Genomic DNA, 8,583 nt, shown 5'->3' with positions numbered 1-8,583 from the left:
GGGAAAAAATGTCAGATCCGAGTGCACCCAGATGCCCTGGCTACACAGCACTGAGACTGCAGCTGGTCACATCGGGCTGGTCTATTTGTGAGCAACAATTCACTCCCATGAGGAATGCCAACCTGAACTTTTTAGTGCTTTTCAGAAACGTAAAAACTGAGACTCAGAGAGGTAGAGGGAATTGCTTCCGGTTTCAGCAAGGAGCAACCTTAACTAAGCTTTTCACATTTATGCTCAGTTGCATACAACTCTTTGCCGTCTCATGGACTGTAACCCACCAGGATCCTCTGCCCATGGAATTTTCCAGGCAAGAATACTGGAGTGGTGCTCGCTTCGGCAGCACATATACTAAAATTGGAACGATACAGAGAAGATTAGCATGGCCCCTGCGCAAGGATGACACGCAAATTTGTGAAGCGAAAAAAAAAAAAAAAAGAATACTGGAGTGGGTTGTCATTTCTTCCTCCAGGGGATCTTCCCAACCCAGGGATCAAACCTGTATCTCCTGCATTGGCAGGAAGATTCTTTACCACTAGCACCAACTGGGAAGCCCTTTTCACCTTTAAGCAGGAATTATTTCCTTTCTAGCCCCAGCAGAACCATGAACAAAGATTCTTGCAAATCTTTGTATCTTACAAATAGTCTTTGTATTGGTTTTTTTTTTTAAAAAAAAAAAGTCATTTTCTCTGGTATTTCAAGCAGAGGAAATTTAATATGGGAAACTTATTACAAAGGAACTAGGAGGGCTGGAAGACCAAATAAAAGAAAGAAGGGAAACTAAAAAGAGGAAGTTCAGTTCAGTTCAGTCGCTCAGTTGCATCCGACTCTTTGCGACCCCATGAACTGCAGCATGCCAGGCCTCTCTGTCCATCACCAACTCCCAGAGTTTACTCAAACTCATGTCCATTGAGTCAGTGATGCCATCCAACTGTCTCATCCTCTGTCTTCTCTGTCTTCTCCTCCCACCTTCAGTTTTTCCCAGCATGGGGGTCTTTTCCAATGAGTCAACTCTTTACATCATGTGGCCAAAGTATTGGAGTTTCAGCTTCAGCATCAATCCTTCCAATGAATATTCAGGACTGATTTCCTTTAGGATGGACTGGTTGGATCTCCTTGCTGTCCAAGGGACTCTCAAGAGTCTTCTCCAACACCACAGTTCAAAAGTATCAGTTCTTCAGTGCTCAGCTTTCTTTATAGTCCAACTCTCACATCCATACATGACTACTGGAAAAACCATAGCCTTGACTAGATAGACCTTTGTTGGCAAAGTAATGTCTCTGCTTTTGAATGTGCTGTCTAGGTTGGTCATAACTTTTCTTCCAAGGAGTAAACGTCTTTTAATTTCATGGCTGCAGTCACTATCTGCAGTGATTTTGGAGCCCAAAAATATAAAGTCTGTCACTGTTTCCACTGCTTCCCCATCTATTTGCCATGAAGTGATGGGACCAGATGCCATGATCTTAGTTTTCTGAATGTTGAGCTTTAAGGCAACTTTTTCACTCTCCTCTTTCACTTTCATAGTGGAACTGAAAAGAATAGGGAGGAACATTTAGATGGGCAGTGCTGCTCAACTTTCCCCAGACCAGGGCTTGGAAGTCTATTCCTGCAGCTGAGTTCTTGCAGATCCTGTCTCAGTTGGTTCTGAGTCCACCAGAGAAGTGTCTTAACCAGAGCCTCAGCTTCTGGAGAAAAGATACTTATTCCTGACAGCCAGCTGGAACTCAAAATCGGCTCCACTCCCATTGCCACTGCAAGAGCCAGCAGCAGCTGCCACCTTGTTGGAGCCACCTCGGAACCCTCCCTTGTACCCTCTGGTCAGGTTCCCTCCAGCGCCTCCTACTGGCAGAAGCGGACAGAACTTCCACATCCACCTAGGAGGGAAACTAACACATGTAGTTTGCAGACTTCCAACAGGAGGGTACTGAACTAGGAAACAGCACGTAAATAGCAGGCACAGCCCCATTGCTACTTGAGAGAAAGAACTCCAGAGGAATACGAGTCAAGGTTGGATTCCCCATCTTTTTCTGCTGTCCCACCGTGAAATGAGACACCTCACGAGTTTCTCCGGGGTTGGTCTTAAGTATGGATAATCAACTATTTCTGTTTTCTTAATCAATTCTAAAAGCAAAAGAATGTTAAGTGAGTTAAAACTTGCAGATTCCTTTCTTGTTAAGAGTTCTCAAATTATGCCCAACTGGTGTGATTGTGAAATGTGCAAAACAACCTGGAAAGAGGCCAATCCAAGCAGGATCATAGAAGCCTGAGCTGTAAAGGTGCTGAGCCATCAGTAAGATGGCTTCCACCTGTTGGTTTGCCGACCGGAAGACTGGATGGCAGAAAGGGCCTGGTGATGGTGTCTGACAACCACAGCCTGCTCTGATAACTCAGGCCAGTATTTCTCTGCACTGCACACTGGCTGTGCCAGGCAAGCTTGTCCTTCGATAAAGATGGTCTTAGCTTTGTTGCTTATCATCTTTTACACGTCTTACTCATCTCCTTGGTGAATAAATACAAGGAGAATACTTCATTTTCTGTATGATATAGTTTTATAAGGCATTTTAACATCCTTTACCTCCGCACGTCTCAAAGAGAACCCTGTAGACTAAAATCCAGGACACTTATTCTCATCTCTGCATGTGTGATGCGCAGCAAGGTGAGGTGGCTAGATCAAGAGGACACAGCAGAGGACTTGGTATTCACAGCCCACTGTAACAAACAGGCTGCTGTGACAGGCTATCCAAATGTTGAATAAGTTAGCAAATGAAAATCTGAATGCACCCTGGTCATCATTCGTAAAAACAGGGGCGAGAAGAAGTACTAGTTCAACAAGAGGAAGAGTTTGTTAGGAGAAAAAAAGAGGGTGTGAGGAGATGGAATGTGGGAGGAAAAATGTTAGTTCCCATGAGTGGGAAGGTGGAAGAAGGGGAGTTCCTAGAGCCCACAGACCCCTGAAATCAGTCTATTCTAAGATAGAGCAGGAGGAAGATTCTGATTACATGTGTGTGTGTTAGTCGCTCAGACATGTCCGCCTCTTTGCAACCCCATGGACTGTAGCCCGCCAGGCTTCTCTGTCTATGGGATTCTCCAGGCAAGGATACTAGAGTGGACTGCCGTTCCCCTCTCCAGAGGATCTTCCCAACCCACGGATCGAACCCTGATTTCCTTCATTGCGGGGCAGATTCTTTACCATTTGAGCTACAGGGAAGAACTTCTAATTGCAGAAGCCTTCTAAAAGCCAGCTGTTGCATCTAGAATCCCCACCTCCTGCCATTGCCCTGTACAATCATGAACTCTTCTAGGTCTGAGAATATCAGGCTCAAACCAAAGGCTCAGGATCCCTCCCAGTTTCCTGACTGCCCAGGGTCCACTGCCATTGTCACCCCTATTTCCTACCCTCACCAACCTGCCTACCCCTGAGTCGCCTGGCTTCTACTCTCTCCAGGCTCCCCACCCCCCACAGTTACAAAAACAGAGGGAGCCTCCAGCCGTACTTCCCCCATGCCTAAATCCAGGGTGACATTCCATGCAAACCTCCGCGTCGGTCCCTTTCTGTCGCTGTTTAGGGCCCGCTTTATGCGGACTCCATTGCACTTGTTCTGAGACAAATGAGGAAGATGTGCAGTCTATTACCCTTATAAACCAGCTCCTTTCTTCCTCTCTCTGCCGTTTAAAAGGGCCTTTCTATTTGACTGAACAAGAAAAGGAACTCTAAGAGGGGAATTAACATTGTCCCCATTATATTGTCCAATTAACACTTGTCCCGTCAAAGGCTGAGTAGGAAGCCGGGAGCCTTGGTCAATGAGAACTTTTAATCCCTCAGGTAAATGCAAAGTCGCATTGAACACGATCAAAGGGCAGATCTCAATATATTCTCCCTCCAAGCCCGGTCCCTCCCCCCTCATGCATAGGACTGTATGAGGCTGCTAAGTTCTGGTTTGAATGAGTCTCAACCTCCCTTTGTGGCCATGTTGGGTGAAAGTGTGGGGGATGGTGGATCAGACATTTAAAAACTCACAGCAAGGCTCTTAATTACGCTCAAGACAAAGACACCAACGCAGACATGGTGAAGTAATGACGACCCAACCATCTTCTTTTTTAAAAATCGATTTCCTCTCTGTAGGTACTAGGTCCAACACCATTATGAACAAAGTAAATTATGCAAATAATTAATCCTTTGGAGTGATGGAATTTGGGGGTCAGTTTCTTGGATCTATAGAATGCCGGCATTCACTAAGATCTGACCCATGAGAAACTGATGGGCAAATAGAATCCGGACTTGAGCTGGAGGGCAAGTACTCTGAAACACTTGTTTTTCAGTTCCCTCCACCCGCTATGATCCTAACATGCTACTTTCTTTTTTAAAAAAGATTTTTATTGGGGTGCAGTTGATTTACAATATTTATTAGTTTCAAGTGTATAGCAAAGTGAATCAGTTACAAAAATACATATATTCACTTTTTTAGACTCTTTCCCCAGGTAGGCCATTTACAGAGTATTGAGTAGAGTTCCCTGTGCTATATGGTAGATCTTTATCAGTTATCTATTTTCTGTATAGAGTAGTGTGTATGCGTTAATCCCCATCTTTCCATTTATCCCTCTCTCTGCTTTCTCCTTGCTAACCATAACTTATTTTCTACATCTGTAACTATATTTCATTTTTGTAGATAAATTCATTTGTAGCCTTTTTCTTTATATTCCACATACAAGAAACATCATGTGATATTTGTCTTTCTCTGACTTACTTCAGTCAGTATGATAATCTCTAGGTCCATCCATGTTGCTACAAATGGCATTATTTTGTTCTGTTTTTTGGCTGAGTAATATTTCATGGCAAATATGTACTATATCTTTGTCTATTCCTGTTGATGGACATTTAGGTTGCTTCCATGCTCCTTTTCACATGGTAGGTAATTAAAATGTGTTTATACATGATGGTGTCTTAGAACAGATTTGCTTAGGGATTAAGCCATTCCCTTCTCCAGGGGATCTTCCCGACCCAGGAATCGAACCCAGGTCTGCTGCACTGCAGGCAGATTCTTTACCATCTGAGCCCCCAGGGAAGCCCAATTTAAGACCCAGGTCACTTCGAAAAGATTCTTATTGGTTTCAGTTCAGTTCAGTTCAGTCGCTCAGTCGTGTCCGACTCTCCGTGACCCCATGAATCACAGCACGCCAGGCCTCCCTGTCCATCACCAACTCCCGGAGTGATGAAAAATGAATACAGGAGAAAGGAAGAGTGGAATGATAAACTGATGCCTGAAGTGGGTTAATTCATAGGCATGTGTGCTGATCATTCTTGCCCAGTTACTGCTGATGCCCCCTGGGGCTGGCAATGAGCTTCCTGGCTGCAAGTACAAAAAAGGAAACACAGTCAGTGGCAAAATCTATATTTTCCAGAGAATATCTACTTAAATAAACTGAAGAATGCAATATAATTTTGATAACCTGGGGCAAGCAGGTAATATGGGATTTCTTTCCTTGACTTCTGAATATACATTCTGAAATGGCTTTATGAAATTATACTGAACGGTATCAAGGGAAAAGGTCATCATCCCAAGATCTAACTTGGTTAAGCTCTGTGGAGTGAGCTGAACTCCTGAAAGATGCCATACAGCCCTGCGGAAGGTTGGCACATCAATGGCTGTCTGTAAAGGTAGCTCTTCAGATCATCTAGGAACCCCAGTAAGCTCACAGCGAAAGTTTGGCACCCTAGTCCCACTGATAAGGTTAGAGCCAGGCTGTCCTAGGAAGTTTTGATCCAGAGCCACTGTGACCAAGAAAGCCAGATTAACGTGTAACCCAGCCAATCAACATCCACCAAGGCCATCAAGATGTGAGCACCTGTGCAGACCAGGCTTGGGAAAGACAGAGAAAGATGGCTCTCGGTATTCCTAATCCGTGGGCACATTGGCTGGCACTGACATCAACCAGGTAGGCGTCCTTGATGTTCCTTCTTTCTTAGGGCTCTTACACATGTGATTCCTTTGGCTTGGAAGGCTTTCTTCTCACTGGCGTTGCTCTCTATATTTCACAAAGTACATGCATGCCCAGTTTTGTAGTCGTATCTGACTCTGCAACCCCATGGATTGTTGCCTGCCAGCCTTCTCTTGCCTTGAACTTTTCAGGCAAAAATACTGGAATGGATTGCTATTTCTTACTCTTGAGGAGCTTCCTGACCCAGGGGTGGAATTCAAGTCTTCTGCTTTGGCAGGTGGATACTTCACCACTAAGCCGCCTAGGAAGCCCTTTCACAGAGACCTTTGTTCAAACATCATCTTATTACACGACGGTCTGCCCACCCTGTGAAACACTGGACACACATTTTCCCATCATTTTCCCCCTCCACCCAAGCCCAGCTCTACTAGGTTCACAGTCTTCTGTCCATGGAATTCTCCAGGCAAGAATACTGGAGTGGGTAGCCATTCCTTTCTCTGAGGGATCGTCCCAACCCAGGAATCAAATCCATGTCTCCTGCATTGGCAGGCAGATTCTTTACCGTCTGAGCCACCAGAGAAGCCCCTTCATCGTTAGGAAACATCATAAATCTCTGTATATGATTTGTCTATCTGCTTTGGCTCCTCCTCTTTCCCCTGTCTTTCATATTCTCTGTTTCATTGTAGGTAGGTGGGAAGTGCTTAACAAGTGAACAACATGCGGGGGAAGACTAGCAGTGCACATGGCTGTGTCACACATCTAAACATTCTGACAGTTAGTTGCCTGGAAGAGGAGATCAGCTGCAGTGAGCATGGCAGGAGGGCCTCCTATTAGCTGAGCACTGAGGATCCAGAAGTCTCTGATCGTGATCACGGTAATTAGGGTGACCATGTAATTGATCACCCCAAATTGGACACCCTGGGAATGAAAGGAGAGCTATTAATAATTACACCGGGGCAACAGGCATAAAATAGGACTGTCCCAGGCAAGCGAGATTTATGGTCACCCTGGTGATGGTTAACTAGTAAAACGGGGAACCTCCTATTTGAAAGTGGACTTGGCTGGGTTGTATTCTGAGGATTACCCTGCAGGGGTCTCTAAGGTCATTTCCTAATAGATAGAAAGGGTCTCTGCTGAAAGAGATGGACACCCCCATGTCATCCTAAGAAGAGGTGGGCCTCACACAGGACACTCCAGCACAGAATGAGCCTTGAATGCAAAGCAGAGGGAATTGCTTTCCATGAAGCTCAAAGTCCGCCAGGGCCTGCTTTCTCAGGCCATATTTGGAGTGGAAAGAGCCCCTGGGCAGGCACTGAGACAGTGTCCAGGAGGAAGGAAGGAACCTTCTAGTACTGGGGAATGAGCTTTGTCCCCTGTACCAAGCTATCTCAATACAAGTTTTCAATGTTTATTCCAGAGACATTTAGGACAATGTCTGACTGTGACAACCTGGTCCCTGATGGCTTGGGGAAAATGTCATTTGTCCTCAATAGGACATAGGAATGAAGAGCAAATGGACTACCTGTAGGCCAAGAGGCGTCCTCAGAAGAAATCAGGAAGGTATCTCTTAAGATTGGAGAAGAAATAGCAACCCACACCAGTACTCTTGCCTGAAAATTCCACGGATGGAGGGGCCTGGTAGGCTACAGTCCATGGGGTCGCAAAGAGTTGGACATGACTGAGTAACTTCACTTTCTTTCTTTCTTTCTTTCTATAGTTCCTTTTGTAGAAGGAAATGGCAACCCACTCCAGTGTTCTTGCCTGGAGAATCCCATGGACAGAGGGGCCTGGTGGGCTACAGTCTACGGGGTTGCAAAGAGTCAGACACAACTAAGCAACTAACTAGCACACATCTCTTAAGACAGCAATTTTCTTAGCACAGGAAAAATTAAATTAACTGTTCTGAATTTAAATGGATAAAACTTGATAAAATGGAAGGAATAGGTTTCCATCAGGACCTCAAAGTTTTACCTTCTTTTCCTCTTTCATCTGCTTCCCACTAAGCATCTCATGGAATCACTAAGTGACGCTTCCCTGAGCAAGGCTTAAAGACCCCAACCCTGCAGAGGTGACTGATCTGCACACAGCCCAGGCTGCCTTTGCAGGAGACTGCCAGGGTCAAGTGTGGCTTGCGTATTTAATTTCATTTTATTTTATTTCTCTTTAGTTAGAGACCCTTCCATGATATCCTGAACTGGGTTGAATTCCTGGGTCAGGGAAGATACCCTGGAGAAGGAAATGGCAACCCACTCCAGTATTCTTGCCTGGAGAATCCCATGGACAGAGGAGCCTGGCAGGCTACAGTCCATGGGGTCTGAAGAGCTAGATATTACTTAGCAACTAGATCATGAGAGTGAATGCAAGTATAACATCACCAGGAAGAATTATTGGCCAATCTAGACATACCGAGACCAGAGTCTCGTAGACAGTGTCCTGTCCACTGAGTCACCTCACAGTCCCCACAGAGACAACCCTTGCTTCTCATCCCCTCTGTCTTCCCTGGTAGAGTACACCCTCCCAGAATTCTTTGAAATCAAAGCCTCAAAGATCTTCAGTGTTGGGAGGAGACGGTGTCTCTAATAACCAGTGGTGCTGAAACCCAGGGACTAGAGGGAGGTCAGAAAGCATGTAGGGTACAAAATTCAAGAA

At 45.2% G+C, this 8,583-nt stretch overlaps 1 non-coding gene across 1 annotated transcript; it reads left to right on the top strand.

The window, feature by feature from the left end:
- The first annotated feature begins 324 nt into the window (after window positions 1-324).
- On the top strand, window positions 325-431 carry LOC129540170 (U6 spliceosomal RNA). The gene has a single exon (XR_008682621.2). It is a non-coding gene; the product is annotated as a U6 spliceosomal RNA (small nuclear RNA).
- Window positions 432-8,583: the final 8,152 nt, after the last annotated feature.

The sequence above is a fragment of the Moschus berezovskii genome, chromosome 11, assembly GCF_049115385.1.
Source record: "Moschus berezovskii isolate FMDL1 chromosome 11, NW_MosBer_1.0, whole genome shotgun sequence".
Lineage (NCBI taxonomy): Eukaryota > Metazoa > Chordata > Mammalia > Artiodactyla > Moschidae > Moschus > Moschus berezovskii.
This window is presented reverse-complemented; position numbering and strand designations above follow the sequence as displayed.